This window comes from Panthera uncia, chromosome A2 (genome assembly GCF_023721935.1).
Source record: "Panthera uncia isolate 11264 chromosome A2, Puncia_PCG_1.0, whole genome shotgun sequence".
Taxonomy (NCBI): Eukaryota; Metazoa; Chordata; class Mammalia; order Carnivora; family Felidae; genus Panthera; species Panthera uncia.
In genome coordinates, this window is record NC_064816.1 from 32,630,307 (window position 1) to 32,651,611 (window position 21,305).

Here is a 21,305-nt window from a genome sequence, read left to right on the forward strand (position 1 = left end):
TGTGTCTGAATCCTGGTTCTATCAATCCAGTCACGTGACCTTAACCTCTTGGCTTCCCAAGGGGAATAAGGGTGTGGTAAACATTAGTGATAATGTGTATCACTTGCTTAGCCCAGCTATTTGTAGTATTCATGATCATTGCTATTGTCATTTATCTTCTCTTCCCTTTGATCAGTAAGGTGGGAAACATAATGGTACTATTTTATAACTCTGCTATGAGGATTATCAAACTAGATTATTACTAGGCTACACCTTTAGTGCTTATGATGCGCCAGGTACTATTCTAAGCACTTTACATACAGCAACTCACTTAATACTCACAACAACCCTATGAAGTTCTCCCCATTTTACAGATGAGGAAACTGAGGCTCAGAGCTATTGAGTTCATTACTCAAGATCACACAGCCAAAAGGGGTAAAGCTAGACCATTATATGTGAAGAGGTCCATTCAGTACCTGGCTCATGGCAGAGTCTCAATAAAAAACAATATTCATGGTGTTGTGTGGAGACAGTACCTTTCCTAAGGGGCTGCCTTAGGAATATGAGAATCATGGCTGGGTAGAAAGTCCACATTGGTCAGCAAGTTAGTACCGATGGAAGTTCATTCTTTGATGGATGATGGGTTTGGTGTTGCCCTCACTGACAAAAAGAGATACCTCTAAGCTATGAGCTACAAACAAGGATGCACATGTATTTAAAAAGGGATTGGGTCAAATTCATCCCATGTGGTACCCAAATTAATAATACCTGTCTACAAAGAAACTCCTACACCGAAACTGTGATACCGAAATTTCCCTGTTTAGTGCTGAGAATATGACCATGTTGCAAAGGAGCAGTTCTTTAGATGGGCTGGGAAAAAAAAATCCTCTCTTGTAAGTTATATTTTGATGGGCCAGCATTAGACACAATAAAGGCAGTGATATTTAAGTACATCAGGGACAGATGTTTAACATATTTTACGTAAGAACTGTAGACACAGTTAACTGCCAAAACAGACTGTTTCCTGAAACATTGGACAGATGGAACCAGGAAGATGTACTCCTGAGGAGTCTGAACTCCTCAAAGTGACCCTAATGTGAAAAAAAAATTAGTTTTGATCAAAGTATTTCCGTTATTTTGATTCTTTTGTTTCTGTACTTTGTTCACTTTTTCATGGCTACAAAGGCATGTGGGATGTAAAATTTCTCTTTCTCCCTCTGTGTGTGTGCGCGTGTGTGCGTGTGTGCATGTGTGTGTGTGTGTGTGTGTGTGTTACACATGTGTGAGTATCCCTGGTTTCAAAAGCGTACTTTGTTTTCTTTTCTTTCTATCATTCACTGTGGGAAAACCCAATGTGCAGTACACATTGTTGGCTCCCTCCCCAGCATCTGCTCTCCTATACTCTTGCCAACAGCCCCTGATTTCCATTCGGGGATCTGGGGTCCCAGGGATGTTGACTCCATACCTTGTCACTGCCTGCCTTGTTCCTCCTTAAATATGGCAGGCATGGTCCCACTCCCGTGCCTTCTCTACCTCTCTGATCTGGTGGAGTACATCTCAGTGAACAAGACAAGCGAAGACCTTGACTGAGTTTAATAGTCTTCCCCCCAATTTCTCTTTTTTGCTCAAAGAAGAAAATTTGCCAGTAAAATCAGATGAATGTTAAGCATTCACCGTTCAATGTTGTACGAGGAGTTTGCACCAACATTCTGCCCTGGTAAGAATTTAAGAGGATGTGTAGGAAGTCCTTCTTGTGTGCATAAAGAACAATGTGCCATTCAGTTGTGGAGAGAAGGCTTTGTTGAAAACAACTGAAAGAGTTATTTTCTGGGTGGGGTTTCGATCTTGCTGCATTTACATAGCACTGGCTAGCCTGCTGATACTTAATGAAACTTAAAAATAAAAACATCTGGAAAGTGTGCCAACCAATGCCGGCCTCACCGGTTCAGCTTTCTGGCTTGCCTCAAGTCATTTTAATAAAGTATGTTAACTCTACCAGGGTCTTGAAGGAATTCTCGTTCTATAATCTGGCCCTCTGTACTGCTACAAGACTTTTGGAAATCAGCCCGTGAATTTAATGAAATAGTTAAAATAATACTCTAGGAGACTTAAATCTTGATAATTATGCAAGGAGTTGTACTTCAGGTATATTATATGATCCTAAAATGGCACATTGTGCCTAGAATTCTGATCGTTGCACCTTAAAGGAGCTGCGGTTACCAGGATCAAATTTAAATAGAGTCTTCAATTCACAGATGACCCAAAATGAAATTCATGCAACTAACAGCAGGGAGACACGGTGCTACCACTCTCTTGAGTTTGCCTTCTAATGACTCTGTTTAATTTCCTGTTTTAAAGAAAAAACTTGAATGGAATTTCTTCTTAAGGGATTGTTTGGTTTAAATCTGATCCTCCCAAATGCTAAATCCCTCCTAAATCCCTCCTTTGAGGATTTGGACTCCAGACTCACCTGAAGGTATCATTTCAGTTCTTGGACGAGAGACACCCTCTTCATCATTCCAGAGCAATCCGAGAAAGTCCTCTGCCACAAACGGCACCAGCAAATGTACAAAGCTCACTTTGTTCTGTGGGAAATAAAATGGACTTTTAACAGCGCATCCTCGGACGGAACGAGGAAGAGCCTTCACCTGGACCCCACCGCAAGTCAGAATCATTGCTGTTCACAACAACAGCCGTGACTGCCACTCACGCACGTGGTGTTCAGTGTCTCTCTGTCTTGTTTCATTCGAGTATCACAATATCTGCGTTTTGCTGGCAACTCCAATCTGGACTTTTTGCTATTAAACTTGGCTAGGAACAGGAGTAGTTAGACCAGAGAGCCTAAGAGCGAGGCCTCCATACTTCTCTGGCCACGGGCAGTTAGTGGAGCGAAAGTCCTCTCAGTCCACCCATCCACGCTCGCCCACTTCCCAGGGGAAAGAAAGTTCACTGATAATATGAAGGGTCAGCGTCTAAGAAAACTATGCTGGAATTATGCATACCCTGGCTTGAGCAATTGCCAGGAGGACGACCCGTTTTGAACCACGTCACGAAAGGTACGTGCAAGGTGAACGCATGGGAAGTCATACGCTGGACATACTGCCCACACAAATAGGAATTTCTACACATTGTCAAGTTCGGCAAACAAGTCCACAAACTCAGTCACTGGGAGCTTTAACCAAGAGCAATTTAAGATTAAAAAAGACACACCATGAGGAGAATTTGAAAATTACCGTCAAGTAACGTAACACACCACAATGTATTCTAACCCGCAAGGCTCAGGGATTCCAGTGCTCAGCTGGGGGCTATACACACAGTAAGGGCTTCAGAGTTTTTTGAAACCTTCAGCAGGAAGATTTCTAAGCAGAACTCAGAAATGAAAGCCAGAGTCATCTTCTAGTTCTAATGAATGAATAACAGGTTTTTGAAAACCGAATAATTCACTTTTTGGGTTACTAGGAAGTAGCCCTTAATTATGCATGAAAATAAAAGTCCATGGAATCACCCAGAAGCCCCCAAAGAAATAACACACATTTAAAACATTTTGGCTTTGGGGGATAATTTTAGCTTTCCATTCAGTCGTGAGAAATTATACAGAGAGATCCAGTGTGCCCTTTACCTGGCTTACCGCAATGGTAGTATCTTGTAAGCTACAGTCAATATCACAACCACAACACGGACACCAGTATGATCTAGATACAGAACATTTCCATCAACACGAGAACCTCTCATGTTTTCTTTCTATAGACAGACTCCACTCATCGCCCATGGTCACCCTCTTTTGAACCCCAGGCAACCATAACCTGGTATCCATTTCTATAATTTTTTCATTTCGAGAACGTTTGTATCAATGGGATGATTCACTATGTGACCTTTTGGGAAGCTGCCACCCTGCTTTCCAGAATGATGGTACCATTTTGTTTTCTCTCCAGAAGTGCACGAGTGATCCAGTTTGGTTACATCATCTCCGGCATTTGGTGTGGTCTCTATTTTTTATTTTAGCCATTCTGATAGGTGTGGAGTGATATTGCGGTTTCAATTTGCATTTCCCTCATGGCTGATGATGTTGAATCTGTTATGTGTTTACTTCCCATCAGTACATCCTCTTCAGGGAAATATCTTTTTATGGCTTTTGCTCATTTTCTAGTTGCCCTATCTTTTTTTTACAGGCGAGCTTGAGAATTCTTTTGTAGTCTAGATACTAGTCCTTTGTTGGATACGTGTTTTTCTCAGTCTATGCTTATCTTTTCATCCCCTTGCAAGATATTTTGCTGAGCACAAGTTTTCAATTTGGATGAAATCCAACTTATAATTTTTCTTCTTTTACGGAACATACTTTTTGATGTCAAGTCTAAGGATGCTTTGTCTATTCCCAGATCCCAAATATGTTCTACTATGTTTTTTTTTTAATTGTTTTATGTTTCTACATTTAATTCTGTGGTCCATCTTGCATTTGTTTTTGTATAAGGTGTGAGGTTTATTTGGAAGTTCAGGGTTTTTGCCTATGAATGCCCACTTCCTTCAGCACCATTTGTTGAAAAGCCTCTCTTTTCTCCATTGAATTATTATTCTCCTTTAAATGGTTATTTATTTTGTGTGTGAGAGAAAGAGCTTGAACAGGGTAGGGGTGGAGAGAGAGCCACACAAAGAGTATCCCAAGCAGGCTTTGTACTGCCAGCATGGAGCCCGATGCGGGTCTTGAAACCCACGAACCATGAGATCGTGACCTGAACCAAAACCAAGAGTTGGAAGCTTAACCAATGGAGCTACCCAGATCCCCTCCATTGAATTATTTGTAGACCTTTGTCAAAATCAGAGGGGTGTATTTGTATGGATCTATTTCTGGGTTCTATGTTTGGTGCCACTGATCTATGTGTCTATCCCTCTGCCAATAGCACACAGTCTTGATTACTGTAGATACATAACATGTTCTGAAAATGAGTAGACTGATTGCTCCCACCTCTTCTTTTTCAAAATTATTTTGGACACTTTTAGTTCCTGTACCTTTCCATATAAATTTTAGAATAACCTTGCCTATACCTACGAACAATGTTCTGAGATTTTTATAGAAATTGCATGAAACCTGTATAAAATTGGCGGAAGGGGAGCTCCTGGGTGGCTCAATCAGTTGAGCGTCCGACTTTGGCTCAGGTCATGATCTCACGGTTCTTGGGTTCGAGCCCCACTTTGGGCTCTGTGCTGACAACTTGGAGCCTGGAGCCTGCTTCAGATTCTGTGTCTTCGTCTCTCTGCCCCTCCCCTGCTCATGCTCTGTCTCTCAAAAATAAATAAAAATGTTAAAAAAATAAATAAATAAATAAAATTGGGGAAAGAAATGACAACTTGACTGTTGAGTCTTCCGATCCAGAACACACTATGTCTTTCCATTGATTCCGATCCTCTTTGATTTCCTTCACCAGCATTGTGTGCTTATCAGCATAGGCTTTCTGTACATACTTTATACAATATTTCTATTTTTTTGAGGGATTTTAATGGCATCATATCTTATTTTTTAAAAATGTTTATTATTTTGAGAGAGAGAGAGAGAGAGAGAGAACGTGAGCAGAGGAGGGGTAGAGACAGAGAGGGAGAGAGAGATTCCCAAGCAGGCTCCACACTGTCAGCGCAGAGCATGATGCAGGCCTTGAACTCATGAACCATGAGCTCCTGACCAGAGGTGAAATCAAGAGTCAGCCACCCAGGCGCTCTGGCATTACATTTTAAAATTCAGTGTCTGTGTGTCATTGTTACTACATCAAAATAGAATTAATTTTTATATGTTTATTTTGTACACTGTGACCTTGCTGAACTCACTTATTAGTGCTAGAAGTTTTTTTGTAGATTCCTTGAGATTTTCTGTGAGACAATCATGTCACCAAAGAGAAACAGTTGTACTTCCTCTTTCTGATTTGCATTCCTTTTCTTTCATTACTGCACTGGCTGGAACTTACAGCACTATGTTAACTAAGAGTGGCAAGAATGAGAATCCTTCCCTTGTTCCTGCTCTTAGGGACAAAGTACTCAGTCTTTTGCTATTAAATATAATGCCAGCTGTAGGTTTTTTGTACATTTTCTTTGCTGAGTTGGAGAAGTTTCATTTCTATTTCTCTGAGAGTTTTTCTCATGGTAGGTATTGAATTTTGTCAATGTCTTTTCTGCATCAATTGATGTGATCATGATTTTCTTCTTTAGGTTGTTAATATCTTGGATTACAGTGAGTGGTTTTTGAAAACTGAACCAACCTTGCATCCTGGAAATAAGCTCCACTTGGTCATGTTGTATGGTTTTGGAAGTTCTTACATTACAAATGTGATTAACAATTGTTTTTTTTTACAGCCCTTCAAATGATCCTTTTTATACTGAGTTGTAGTTTGTGCCTTTTGAAGAACTGGTCCATTTCATCCAAGTTGTTATATTTGTGTGTAGAGTTGTTTACACTGTTCACTTGTTATTGTTTTGAGGTCTGCAGAGTCTGTAGTGATGGCCTTATTTCATTCCTGATATTGATAATTCATGTCTTCTTTTTCTTTGTCACTATTGCTTAAGGTTTGTCAATTTTATCGATCTTTTAAGAAAAAAAATAGTTCTTTTTTCATACATTTTTCTCCAAGAATTGTTTTTCTGTTTTCAATTTCATTGAGCCCTGATCCTTTATTATTTCTTTCCTTCTTCTTCCTTTAGGCTTATTTTTTTCTTTTTTTGGATCTTCAGGTGGTAATTTAGATTCTTTATATAAGATTTTCCCTCTTCATACATATTTACTACTATAAATTTGCCTCTCAGCACTGCCTTAGCTGTGTCTAACAAATTTTGATATGTTATGTTTTTATTTTCATTCACTGCTATGTTTTTTCAAATTTCTCTTGAAACTTCCTCTTTGACCCATGGATTATTGAAAAGTATGTTCTGTGGTTTCCAAGTTTTGGTGATTTTCCTGTTAACTTTCTTTTATTGATTTCTAGGTTGATTCCATTGTGGTCATAGGTCATGCTTTGCATGATTTCAATTCTTTTAAATTTCTTGGTATTCGGTGTATGGTCTAAGAGATACGACTTCTTGGTACATGTTCTGTGGGCCCTTGAAAAGAATGTGTATCTGCTGTTATTGGGTAGAATGTTCTATAAAATGTTAATTAGATGCTGCTGGTTGATGGCACTGTTGAGTTTTTCCATGTCCCTAGTGATTTTCTGCCTAGTTGTCCCATTAAATGTTGAGAGAGGGATGCTTAAGTCTTGAAATTTAGTTTTATATTTGTCTATTTCTCCTTCAATTCTATCAGTTTCTGGCTTTCCATATTTTGTAGCTCTGTTGTTTGGTGCATAACAAACCTAGTATTACTCTGTCTTCATGGTGGTTTGACCCTTTTTTCTTGGACTCCAGTAATTTTCTTTGCTCTGAAGTCCACATTATTCATTGTTTTTGTCTCTGCCAAGCTCAGTCTTGTGTATTTTTTTATTTAATTGTATACAATACACTATATATAATTTTTATAACTAATATAGATATAATTTATATTTAATGTAATTATTTATATATTAGGGCTTAAGCCTGTCATTAAAATTTTTCTTTTCTGCTTTTTCTATTTTTCATTGCTCCATTTTCTATTTCTTAGCTTTTATAAGTTATTCTTAACATTTTTTTACATTTTCCTTTTATTTTAATAGCTATTTTAATTTGTTGCTCTAGATATTACATTGTATACACACGTAACTCCTCCATCTACTGGTGCCATCAATATACCAGTTTAAATGAAGTGTGGAACATTTATCTCCCTTTATATCCATTAGCCTTCCTTGTTTTTAATCATCTTAAAATAGTTCCTCTCTAATACTTAGAACTACAGTAGACAGTATTATAATTTTTTGCTTCCATTATCAAACATAACTTAAGAAACTCAAAAGGAGAAGAGAAATCTAATGTTTTTACCCATATTTTTTAGTCTTCTTTCTTCTTTTCTGATATTCTGAGTTTTTTTTATTTATCATTTTCTTTCTGTTGGGAGAACTTTTTTTAGACATTCTTTTAGGGAAAATCCTCCTTGTTTTCCTAAGAGAATTGTCTTGATGTCCCTTTATTACTGAAATATAAAATTCTGGGTTGACAATTTTTTTCTTTTAGTACTTGAAAAATGTTGTTCCACTTCCTTCTTGCCTCCATGGATCCTGATGAGAAGAAATACACTGTCAGCTGGATGGGTTTTCCCCCAGAGGTGTCATTTCTCTCTTGCTGGTACCATGATTATTTTTTTTATGTTTGTTTGCAGAAGTTTGACCATGACATGTCTCATAGATGTTGAGTTTATCTCATTTGGAATTTGCTTTGGTTCTTGAGTCTGAAGGTTTATTTGCCAATCTGGGAAACTTTCAACCATTAATTCTTCAAGTACTTCTTAGTCCTGCCTTTTTCTCCTTCCATCTAGAATTTCAAGAGCACAAATGTTACAGTAACATAGGTTCCTGAGGCTCTGTTCATGTTTTTTCAGTCCATTGTTTTCTTTGTTGCTTAGATTGGGTAATATTATTCTATCTTTCAGTTCAACGATTCTTTCCTATGTTCACTCTCTTCTGCTATTTAACTCATTCACTAAGTTTTATAATTTTGATTATTGTATTTTTCAGTTCTAAACTTTTCATTTGGTTCTTCTTTTACTTCTTAGCTGAGATGTTCTATTTTTTATTTATTTTGATTCTGTTCATGATTGTCTGCTGAACCAGTTTTATGATGGACGCTTTAAGTTATTTTCCTTTAAGTTTTTTAAATGTTTATTTTGAGAGAGGGAGAGAGAGAAAGAGAGAGCACATGAGTGGGGAGGGGGAGAGAGAGAGGAAGAGGGAATCCCAAGCAGGCTCCAGGCTCAGTGTCGAACCCAAAGTGGGGCTTGATCCCATGCCTGCAAGATTATGATCTGATATCAAGAGTCCAATGCTTAACCAACTGAGCCACCCAGGTGCCCCATGTTTTTAATTTTAATTCTAGTAGAGTTAACATACAGTGCTATATTAGTTTCAGGTGTACAATATAGTGACTCACCAATTCTCCACATTACTCAGTGATCATCCTGATGAGAGTACTCTTTAATCCCTTTCATCTATTTCACCTATCCCTCACCCACCTCTCCTCTGGTAACCGTCAGTTTGTTCTCAACAGTTAAGAGTCTGTTTCTTGGTTTGTCTCTCTTTCTCTTTTTCTTTTACTCATTTGTTTTGATTCTTAAATTCCACATATGAGATGAATGAAATCATTTGGTATCTGTCTTTCTCTGACTTATTTCACTTACCATTATACTCTGTAGCTCCATCCATATTGTTGCACATGGAAAGATTTCATTCTTTTTCATGGCTGAATAATATTCTACTGTGTACATAATCCACATCTTTATCCATTTAGCAGTGAACAGTTGGGCTGCTTCCATCATTTGGCTATCATAAATAGTGCTGCAATAAACAGAGGTGCATGTATCCTTTTGAATTGGGGATTTTACATTTTTTGGGTAAATATCCAGTAGTGTGATTGCTGGCTGGATGATAGAGTAGTTCTATTTTTAACTTTCTGAGGAACCTCCATACTGTTTTCCACAGTGGTTGCATCAGTTTGCATTCCCACCAACAGTACGTGAGGGTTTCTTTTTATCCACACCCTTGCCAACATTATTGTTTCCTGTGTTTTTGATTTTAGCCATTCTGGAGTGATATCTCATTACAGTTTTGATTTGCATTTCCTTGATGATGATGATGTTGAAGATCTTTTCATGTGTCTGTTGGCCATCTGTATATCCTTTTTTGTAGAAATGACTAGTCAAGTATTCTGCTCATTTTTTAATTGGATTATTTGTTTGCTTTAAATTCTTTATCAGATAATTTTAACATTACTGCCATCTTGGTTTTCAGATTATATTGTCCTTTTTCACTGTTTGACATGTTTCTGGTTCTTGGTATGATGAACAGTTTATGATTAAAGGTGGATAACTGGTTATTATGAGACTCTGGAACTTAGTTAGATTTTCTGTTTTAGTTGACTTCCTCTGACACTACAGCACCTCCCTTCTCCTTACACAAAGCCTTTGAGATTCATCCATACTATTGTGTGTATCAATAGTTCATTCTTTTTTTTTTAAGTTTATTTATTTATTTTGAGGGGGACAGGACAGCGTGAGTTGGGGAGAGGCAGAGAGAGGGGGACACAGAATCCCATGCAGTCTCCATACTGTCATCATGTCAGCTTGAACCCACAAAACTGTGAGGTCATGAGTTGAGAAGAAACCAAGAGTCAGACGCTTAACTGACTGAGCCACCTAGGTGCCCCAGTTCATTTTTTTTAAATTATGGAATAATATTCCATTATATGTATATGCCATAGTTTATCTACTCACTGTTGAAGGACACCTAAGTTGCTTCAAGATTTTGGTGATCATGAACAGAGCTGCTATAAACATTCATATTCAGATTTTTGTGTGAATATGTTTTCATTTCTCTTAGGAGTTAGTAAATATTTTCTATAGAGGGGCAGATAAGAAATATTTTAGGCTTTGTGGGCTATATACAACCTGATGTTTTTTTCTCCCTCTGTTTCATATTCACTTTTTAAAGAATCTTTAAATATGGAAACATTTTGCATAGCAGTCAAAACAAAAACAGGTTGTAGGATAGAAATGGCCCGTAATTTGTTGACCTCTGCATCAGGGTAAATATCATTTAATTTTTTTATTGTGATTTAGACTATATCTCTTTACAAAGGTTTTAATTGGTTATCCTAATGATTAAAGTATATATATATTTAATGTCACATAATTTATTTACGAGTAATATTTTACCACTTTGAGTGCAATGGAGACAACTTATTACCAGGTAGGTCTCATTATATTCCTCTCTTTACATTCCAGTTGTTATATGTCATATCTTCATACATTAAAAACTCCGTATACAATGTTAAATTTTTACCTTTCAGTCATCAAATATTTTAAAGAATTCAACCGAGAGTTCTTTATGTTTATTCAGATATTCACTATTTCTGTTGCTTTCCCTCCATTGCTGATGTTCCAATTTTTCCTTCTGGAGTCATTTCACTTCTGTTGAAGTATTTCCTTTGGCAAAAAAAAAAAAAAAATTAGAGCAACTCTGCTTTTAGTTGTTCTTTACTAAGAGTATCTTTATTTTACCCTCATTGCTGAAGGATTTCTACACTGGATATAGAGTTCTAGGTTAGCACTTCTTTACTTTCAGGGCTTCAAAAACGTTGTGTCACTCTCTTCAAGCATCTGTGGTATTCTGATGAGTAATGTGCAGTCACTTGGTTCATTGATTGCCTGTAGGTGATGCATTGTTTTCCTCTGGTGGCTTTCAGTAAATTTCCATTGAAAATTCATTCTCTCTAATGTAGTAGTTTGGTAATGTTTGGTCTTGAATTTCTTTGGACTTAGTCAGTTTGGGGCTGGCCACACTTCTGGAATCTGGAGATAAAGGTCTTTTTTTTTAATAGACACATATTTTTTAATTTTTTAATTTACATCCAGGTTAATTAGCATATAGTGCAATAATGATTTCAGGAGTAGATTCCAGTGATTCATCCCCTATGTATAACACCCAGAGTTTATCCCAACGATTGTTTTCCTTAATGCCCCTTACCCATTTAGCCCATCTGCCCACCCACTTCCCCTCCAGCAACCTTCAGATTGTCCTCTACATTTAAGGGTTTCGTCCCCCTCCCTGTATTTATATTATTTTTGCTTCCCTTCCCTTATGTTCATCTGTTTTGTATCTTAAATTCCACATGAGTGAAATCCTATGATATTTGTCTTTCTCTGACTGACTTATTTTGCTCAGCATAATGCACCCTAGCTCCATCCACATTGTTGCAAATGGCAAGATTTCATTCTTTTTGATCACCAAGTAATATTCCGTTAATATATATACCACATCTTCTTTATCCATTTATCAGTCAATGGACATTTGGTCTCTTTCCATACTTTGGCTATTGTTGATAGCACTATAATGCTATAAACAATGCTATAAACATTGGGGTGCATGTGCCCCTTCGAATCAGCATTTTTGTACCCTTTGGATAAACACCTAGTAGTGCAATTGCTGGGTTGTAGGGTAGTTCTACTTTTAATTTCTTGAGGAACCTCACCTCTATACTATTTTCCAGAGTGGCTGCACCACTTTGCATTCCCACCAGCAGTGCAAAAGTGTTCGCCTTTCTCTGCATCCTTGTTAACACGTGTCGTTACCTGTGTTGTTCATTTCAGCCTTTCTCACAGGTGTGAGGTGATATCTCAATGTGGTTTTGATTTGTGTTTCCCTGATGATGAGTGATGTTGAGCATCTTTTCATGTGTCTATTAGCCATCTGGATGTCTTCTTTGGAAAAGTGTCTATTTATGTCTTTTGCCCATTTTTTCCACTGGATTATTTGTTTTGTGAGTGTTGAGTCTGATAAGTTCCTTAAAGATTTTGGATACTAACCCTTTATCTGATAGGTCATTTGCATATATCTTCTCCCATTCTGTTGGTTGCCTTTTAGTTTTGCTGATTGTCTCCTTCGCTGTGCAGAAACTTTTTACCTTGATGAGGTCCCCATAGTTCATTTTTACTTTTGTTTCCCTTGCCTCTGGGGACATGTCAAGTAAGAAGTTGCTGTTGCTGAGGTCATAGAGGCTGTTGCCTGCTTTTACCTCTAGGATTTTGATGGATTCCTGTCTTACATTTAGGGCTCTTAGCCATTTTGAGTTTATTTTTGTGTATGGTGTAAGAAAGTGGTCCAGGTTCATATTTCTGCATGTCGCTGTCCAGTTTTCCCAGCACCACTTGCTGAAGAGACTGTCGTTATTCCATTGTATATTCTTTCCTGCTTTGTCAAAGATTAGTTGGCCATACATTTGTGGGTCCATTTCTGGGTTCTCTGTTCTGTTACATTGATCTATGTGTCTATTTCTGTGCCAGTACCATACTGTCTTGATGATTACAGCTTTGTAATACAGCTTGAAGTCCGGAAATGTGATGCCTCCAGCTTTGGTTTTCTTTTTCAGGATTGCTTTGGCTATTTGGGGTCTTTTCTGGTGCCATACAAATTTTAGGATTGTTTGTTCTAGTGCTGTGAAGAATACTGGTGTTATTTTGATAGGGGTTGGGTTGAATACGTAGATTGCTTTGGGTAGTTGTAGATAAAGGTCTTTTGCCAAACTTGGGGTTTTCAGCCATTGATTCTTCAAGTACTTATTCAGCATATTATTCCTTCTCCTTCTCTCCTTGGACTCTGATGCCATGAATGTTAGACCTCTTGTTAGTGGTTCACATGTCCCTGGGGCTTTATTAGCTTAGAAAAATATTTTTCTATTGTTCAAATTAGACAATTTCTACTGACCTATTTTCAAGTACACCAACTCTTTCCTGTTATCTCCAATCTGCTTTTGATCCCATACAATGAGTTTTTAATTTTGGTTATTGAGTTTTTTTAGTTCTAAAATTTCATTTGGTTCTTAGTAGTTTCTATTTCTTTGCTGAGACTTTCTGTTTTTCATTTATTTCAAGTGTGTTTGTGATTACTTGTTGGAACATTTATATAATAGCTGCTGTTAAGTCTTTGTCAGATAATTCCTATATATATGTCATTGTCATGTTGATGTCTGCTGATTGCCTTTTCCATGCAGTTTGAGGTTTTTCTCATTCTTTGTATACTCAGTAATTTGGAGTGTATTCTGAACATTTTGAATATTATATTATAAAAATCTGTGTCTTGTTTAAATCTGATGAAAATTGTTGATATTTTTATTTTAGCAGGCAATCAAACTGGTGAGGTTAAGACCATAAATTCCAAAATATGGGCACTGTTTCCAGTGTCATTTCAATTTTCAAGGTCTTGATAGTCCTATTAGGATCTGTCCTACTTGTGTGTCACTCAGTGATTCGTTTGGGACCTTGGCCATGGGCTGTTAGCTCAATTCTCATAGTTGCTGGCTGGCTGATTAGGATCAGACTCCAGCAGAGACAGCTCAGAGGGAGCAACTTTAAGAGTTGTTTTCTCAGTTTCCCTGCTGGATGCGTTTGGTACTTTTCACTTCCCTTGGGCTCCTTTTTTGGCCCTGTGGCCTGATAGCTGGGGCTTCATTTACTTTTTCTGTCTTGCATATCTGTGACTGTACCCATGTCTGGGCCCAAGTGGCAAGAAGATAGAGAAGGCACCAAATTCAATGGAGGGCTTGCCCTACTCTCTTGGGATCACATCTCCAACTATAGGAGAGGAAGATGTCCTTCCCTCAGGGTTCTGGCTCCTGCCAGCTTCTGTCACTACCACCGTGGGATTGCTGAGGTGAAAGGGTGAGAGAGAGACAAGAGAAGGAAAAAAAAAGAAGGCAAAATGGAGGATTCGCACACGGTCTCTCAGGGTTAGAAGTTTCCTGTCCCCTCTTCTCAAGCCAGGACTAGAGTTCTCCTGGAGCTCTGTGTGCACCTCTGTGCTCTCTTTGGGGTTTTAGGCTGCACTGTGTTCGGGCTGGGGCATGCTAGAAGAGAAAAAATGATAAACGCACAACCATTCTGGTAATACTTTAAATTCTAATCTTCGCCAATTCACCTGCTACTAATCATGTTTCAGAGTCCTCCAACAACTGCTCTATGCCTTCTGTCCAGATTTTATAGTTACATTTGGTGGGAGATACAGTCTAGAGTGTGTTTATTCCACGTTACCTGGAACAAGAACTTTAAAACATGTGTTTTTTTTTTTTTCCAACTCGTTAACACTTATAAAAAGCCTCAGGCCACGCTTTGAGAAGAACCGGTCAAAAGCAAGGTATATCAATCTCCTATTTTTTCTAAGGAAAGAACAAATTTATATTTATCACTCTTTTCATCATGACACAGGCACCATTAATTAAAAACGTGTGACTTATTGCCTTCGATTCTCTAGGCATCTTTGAAAAACTACATACCTTGAGGCTATGACTTTAGCTCTTGGTGGAAATGTGCTCAAGATGGTGATGAAAAACAGACTTTGGTTTTTATCCAAAGTGGAGAAAAGGAAAAGTAATCTAAAATTTGCTTTGTTATCTTTTGCAATTCTACTTTGGAAGACACGGTCCATTTTGTTCAACAATGTTTAAAGAAAACATTCCTCTTTGAATTTCATGTAAAGAAAAGGTTCATCACTTCTTATGAACTCACATACTTCTTATATGACTTAGGTGTTCTCTTTGTCCTGCTTGTAGGAATATCAGAACCTCATATATATTGTTTAATGACACTGGCTCTTCTTAGCTAGGTTTCTTGGAACAACAGTTTTTTCCCTAACATCTTACGATTTTATACTCATTTTGTTGGTAGAGACTAAGTCATACTGAGTAAGCCGCAGTGTGGGAAGGTTATTAGTCTCTGCTCTCCTTTTTCTTTGCCATTTCTTTTGGGCTTTGCTACCGTGCTCTTTTAAAAAAAAATATAGCACCGAACCTGGATGATGAGTACATAGGATTTTGTAATTTAATCATGTCTATTTTGCATATTCCTGAAATTCTCCACAGTAAAAGATTACAAGTTAAAAAAAATAAGTGAAATGATTGTAACAGTATGGCATTGCTATAGGAATAAAAATGTAATCACTGAAATAGAATGGGTAGCGTGAAGCAGACCAAGCACATTGAATTCTGACCTATATGTTGAAGACATTATCACAAATCAGTGGGGAAGCTTTTTAACAAGTAGATAATATGATGGCAGTGAATTAGCTATTAAAAAAAAGTTTACCGGATACAAAACTTCCATCTGAATTCTGGGCATACTTAAGAGTTGAAGAGGGGGAAAAAAACCCTTAAACCACAAATATCTAAAAAATAAGTGATTACTGACTGTTCATTTGGGGAAGAGCTTTTAACAGTAAAAACAAAAGACAACAATCCCAAAGGTTAAAGATTATATCATATACACATTTCATACTTTGTATTTTGCTATAAAAATCACAAATAATAATCCAACAACACATGAGGGATAATATTTTTCTCAAATAACTCTGGCAAAAGGTAAGTATTCTCTATCAGTCTTAAACTAGATAAATGAATAAGATGCATAGTAAAATTGAAGCAGGGAAACAGCCAAATATCTTGATAATTTACAAAATACAAAATAGCTAATAAATATGTAAAAGAAATACATTCTTCATTGATAAGCTATGTAAGAGAAATCATAAGTATTAGATATAATTCTTATTGATCTACTAAATGTGATAAACGGTTTAGAGAGAATTTGGTGAAAGTCTTTTTTAATAATAAATATAAAGATTTTTTAAGCTTATTTATTTATTTTGAGAGAAAGAGTGCAAGAGCATGAGTGGAGGAGGGGCAGAAAGAGAGGGAAAGAGAGAGAACCCGAAGCAGGTTCTGCTTTGTCAGCAAAGAGCCCCACGTGGGGCTTGAACCCACCAACCTTGAGAGCATGATCTGAGCCAAAGTTGGGCACTTAATGGACTGAGTCACCCAGGCACCCCAATAATAAAGATTTAACAAAGCTATTTTTTGTCAGGAACTTTAAAGCCTTAAAATACTTCACATTTGCCCAGTAAATTCACTTCCAGGAGTTTATTTCAAGGATATAGTAATACGTATATAAATTATATGTTATATAATCACATATCACGTACGTGAATTATGTATGTGAATATATGTAAAAGTATGTGATACCGACTTTACACCATGTATTGTACAAATGCTCCAACAAGCAACTGCAAACACAGTTGACACAAATGAAAATCTAGAATATCACAGCAGAGAAATACCAGATACAAAGGAGAACCAAACAGAAGCATGCACGCATATAGGTGCTTGCTGCTGCCTTGGAAGAGAAATGTGGAAACAACATAATTGTCCACAGTTCTAATAATGGTTCAATAAACAATAGAATATCCATATAAGAAATATTTTGTAGTCAATATGAAATGATGTTTAGAAAATATTTTTCTCCAGGGACCGTGGGCATGGGAGGGATGGGTATAGCGGTTCTGTTGGGCATGACGAGAAAGATTTGGAAAGAGGTAGTGGTGATGATTATATACCATCATGAACGTGTTTAATGCCACTGAACAGTATATTTAAAAATGGTTAAAAGGGTAAATTAATAAAGAAGGAATTATTTCGTGATGGAGGAAAATGCAGTAAAAGTTAGTGCTATGTTAAAAATGAGGATGTTTGTGTCAAACAAAATGTGTCAAAGGAAAAAAAAAAACCGACTCCAAAGCTAAACACACATAGAGATTTCTTGAAAAGTTATTCAGCAGAAATCTCTGTAAGATGGAATAAAAGATGGTTGACAGTTCATTATATATTCACTTTTGTATGCGTGTTACTTCGAGAATCTTGCATGAGTGTTAGATGTACAATCCACAGAAAACTTTATGAAAATTAGTAAGGAAATTCGTCAATGAATTACTTATGAAGAAGAGAGATTTCCCATTTTACAACTTGAAATTACCCCAAATCCCAACTTCTATTACACGGAGTATCCTTGTTAGTGCAGCCAAATGTGTTCTGTGTCCAGAGTTGGTTGAAAAGTGAAAAAGTTTATCTACCTTTCTTGGGGTTATAAGATGACAGGTGATCAATTTCTTCTCTTTTCCTGTTCCTCTTCTGCTCTAGCCCACTGCAACCACTGGAATACAAATTTATTCAGGCCCAGAGGGGCTAGGTGGGGTTCAGTCTCATACTCTGTGTGGTCAGGGATGGAGCTGTGTAGGTCTTTAGGGCTGCTTTTGTGGGACACAGAATCCAAAGCAGGTTCCAGGTTCTGAGCTGTCAGCACAGAGCCAGATGCGGGGCTGGAAGTCACAAAGTGCGAGATGGTGACCTGAGCCAAAGTCGAACTCTTACCTGACTGAACCACCCAGGCGCTCCAACTGCCTTATTTTGATTTAACCTCTTGCTTACCTTAAGGGCTTGAAATAAATCAGACACAGCCTTAATAAAATCAGGTCCAGGGACTAAGACATTTTGGCCAATATTTCAGTTTGTGTCAAATACAGTCTCTCTCTCTTGCTCTATATGAAATACCATGCCCATCTCCATCAGATTTCCATCAAATCCTTTTTCGTGGTGTAAATCACTTCTTTCAGATGAGTGCTAACCATTTCCCAAACTTCTAACCCGAAGCCCAACCCCATTTTCCAGTATAATGTTATCATTGTAACATTTATGTTTGCAGTTGAAGTGGTGAGCTTCAAACACGTTTTCTCCTTTTCCTATTAGATGATAGAATCCTCGAGGGCACAGATTGAGGGGTAACCTGTGTTAACCACCGAGCACAGTGGCTGGTCTATCAAAGGACTCAGTCAGCCTTGGTTCTCTTGCAGTGGTTTATTTATTTATTTAAAAAATTTTTTTTAATGTTTCTGTATTTTTATAAGAGAGAGAGAGACAGAGTGCAAGCAGGGGAGGGGCAGAGAGAGAGAGAGAGGGAGACACAGAATCCGAAGCAGGCTCCAGGCTCCAAGCTGTCCGCACAGAGCCCGACGCGGGGCTCGAACCCACAGACCGTGAGATCATGACCTGAGCCGAAGTCGGACGCCCAACCAACTGAGCCACCCAGGCGCTCCTCTTGGCAGTGGTTTCTTAAGTCACACACCGAACATGCTTTTCTAGAGCTGCTATAGTGTGCGTGTTGGAAAAATGCCGCTCAGAAAGAAAGATGGCGGGGAGGAAGAGAACTCATGCTCAAGTCAGTGACCATGTTAGAGCATACGACGGTAGAATTTGAAGAGTAATATGTGGGTTGTGCTCTCTTCCAAAACACCTCCCAGATTTGGGGGCTGGAGAATCGGCCAAGGAGGAAAAGTTCCAAGATCCAAACCAAATGAGAACTTTGTGCTGCACAGTGTCCATCTGTCCCTCCCGTACCATTCGCTTCTTTACCAAGCTCTGTGCTCCAGAGGGCTGATCTTTATGGACTCCCCCAACGGGCTCCCTTTCCCTCTGACTTTCTGTTGAATGCAGGCCCATCAGGGGCACTGGCATGAGATCTGAGAGTAAGGCCACCACGCTTACTTCCCTTCCTCCTTCCTCGTTCCTCCCTTTTCCTTCCTCCACAGCGTGGCTGCATCTTCCTACTGAGGGCCATGCTTCCGGTCAGCCAAGTTTGGTTAGAGCTCCCTCTCCAGTTGCGGTGAAATTCTGGCTCTGTCTCCTCTCGCCTTCAAGCCTGAGCAGACGCAGCTCCTCTGCAGCTAAGCACAAGGCTCTACCCCACCGCTCGCTGGTTTCCCTTAACCATACCCACACTTTTATAAACAGCTCTTTACTTTTATTAAAGTCTCCACAACTGTCCCATGGGAGGCGGCCATGTGTGTCCCTGCTAAGACTCGGAGCCACACTTCTCTTGATGTGGGGTAATTTTTTTCCCCATTATGCTTTCCCTGAAGAGCTGAGCACGGTGTCTGCTAGCCGGACGGCAGTGATGGTTTCAAGATGAGGCCTCTTCAGGGTATCTTGCAGGGTGAGGAAGGCTTCACAGAAAAAAAAGCATGTGAAGCCAGATGGGCACCCTGAAGTCAATCAACAGGCAGGAAAGGCAGGACGCCAGCGCTCACTCCCAACCCTCAGTGATTTTTTTCTCGTCTAAACAAGTGGTGTCTTATGAGCCCTGGTCCCTGACAGTTTCTGCCCAAAGTGTAGAGTAATATCCAACCAACTCAACATCCAACTTGCAAGTCCGGTAGGGGTTCCGATTTAGGAAACCAATGCAGACTGTATGGTGACTATTTGCAGAGTGCTCTGCTACTCAGTCGACGAACCCACTGCATTTAACCTTCCCACAGCCCCACGCGCAAAATATTACCAAGTTACAGATGAGAAAAGCCAGCTCAGAAAGGTCAGGCGACTTGCCCAGCATACACGGTGAGCGGCAGAACCCACATTCAGATGCAGACCTGAGGTTCCGAATGGCTGGAGTTCTCTTAGAAAAATGGCTCTGGGGATAAAAGCGCTGTAGTTAAGTCCTGACTATCCTGCTCTGGTTGGGTAACTTTAAGCACCTTACCTAACTTCTCTGGGTTTCACTTTCCTCATCCCTAAAGAGGATAAAACATTTTCCACATTACAGGCTAACTGTGACTCTGGAACAGTAGCACAAGGGAAAGAATCTTTTAAAGACTTAGGGGCTATAAAGCATGATTCATTCCTTTGATTGCCTTTTTCCTAAATCCCCTTGACCTTGGAGGTGGTGAATCTGATTCTGGTTTCCATTTTCCACGAGAAACCCAAAGACAGACTTGTGAGGTTTGATTTCTCAATAGTCACGGTAAGAGTTATGATACCAGTAAAAAGAATAATACTGATGCTTCTAGAAACAACTCACATTTATTGACCGCTTACCACATGTCAGGCACTTTAGTCAGAGTATGTCGCTTAATCCTCCCGCCTACTCTGTGAGTAGACATCACTGTCATTTTCTTGGATGAGAAAACCAATCTCACGAATAACTGGATGTGGATTATGTATTTTGGATATACTGGTTTAAAATATATTATTAAAATGAATTTCAATTATTGTTATTATTATTATTATTTTTTTTTTGCTTTTGAAGATATGTCTACTACAGAACTTAAAATTGCACCTGTGGTTTGCATCATCTCTCCACAGGGCAATGTTGGAACAGAGTGATCTTCCAGGTACAGTAAAACCTTGAATTGTGAGGAACTGGTTTTACGAGCGTTCTGCAAGATGACAAAACATTTCTGATAAATTTTAAGGTGATAAACGAGCCATGTCTTACAATACCCGTAGTATGTGATGCCAAAAGTCACATCACAACTGAGCCAATGGTTCTTGAAATTCGCTTGAAATTCCAAAGTACAAGTGCTTTGGATTACCAGCATGTTTCCGGAGCAAATTATGCTCGCAAACCAAGGTTTTATCGTATTTCATAAGCCTTGGTTGGGCCTATTTCTAAAACTGTACCACCTGTAGCCGTAACAAAGGAAGAAGACCTTTGCTTTTGATGACATTTATAGGGAGCAGGGGTGGGGGATGGAACCAGACTCCTATTGCTGTGGCTTCGAGAAAACCACAGCTTTGCAGGTTTGTCTTCACCAAGAGAGGGATCTGCTCTGTGGGCTTTGGCATATGTGCTTCTCTAAATATTCTGATGGTTGAATCCAGCCTGAAAGCAAACATTTCAAAGCCTTTGGCAGAGGCAGTTTAAAGAGAGGCATCCAAGCCATCAGGCCAGCAGATGATGTTTACTTCTTGTGACATAAGAGTCAAGTCAAATTTTATTTCATAGCACTTACTTTCATGTCCTGAGAATAGAAAAATGCCTTCAGATGACCAAAACATCCCTGCACAACCCAAATTCCATTAGC

The 21,305-nt window shown here is 38.7% G+C and overlaps 1 long non-coding RNA gene across 1 annotated transcript in view; it reads right to left on the reverse strand.

Moving 5' to 3' along the window:
• The window catches only part of LOC125929548 (uncharacterized), an 80,607-nt gene that overhangs the window by 35,540 nt on the left and 23,762 nt on the right, over positions 1 to 21,305 (reverse strand). The window contains exon 2 of the long non-coding RNA XR_007459902.1: positions 2,450 to 2,564. This is a non-coding gene — a long non-coding RNA (uncharacterized LOC125929548). The remainder of the gene's footprint in view (positions 1 to 2,449; positions 2,565 to 21,305) is intronic.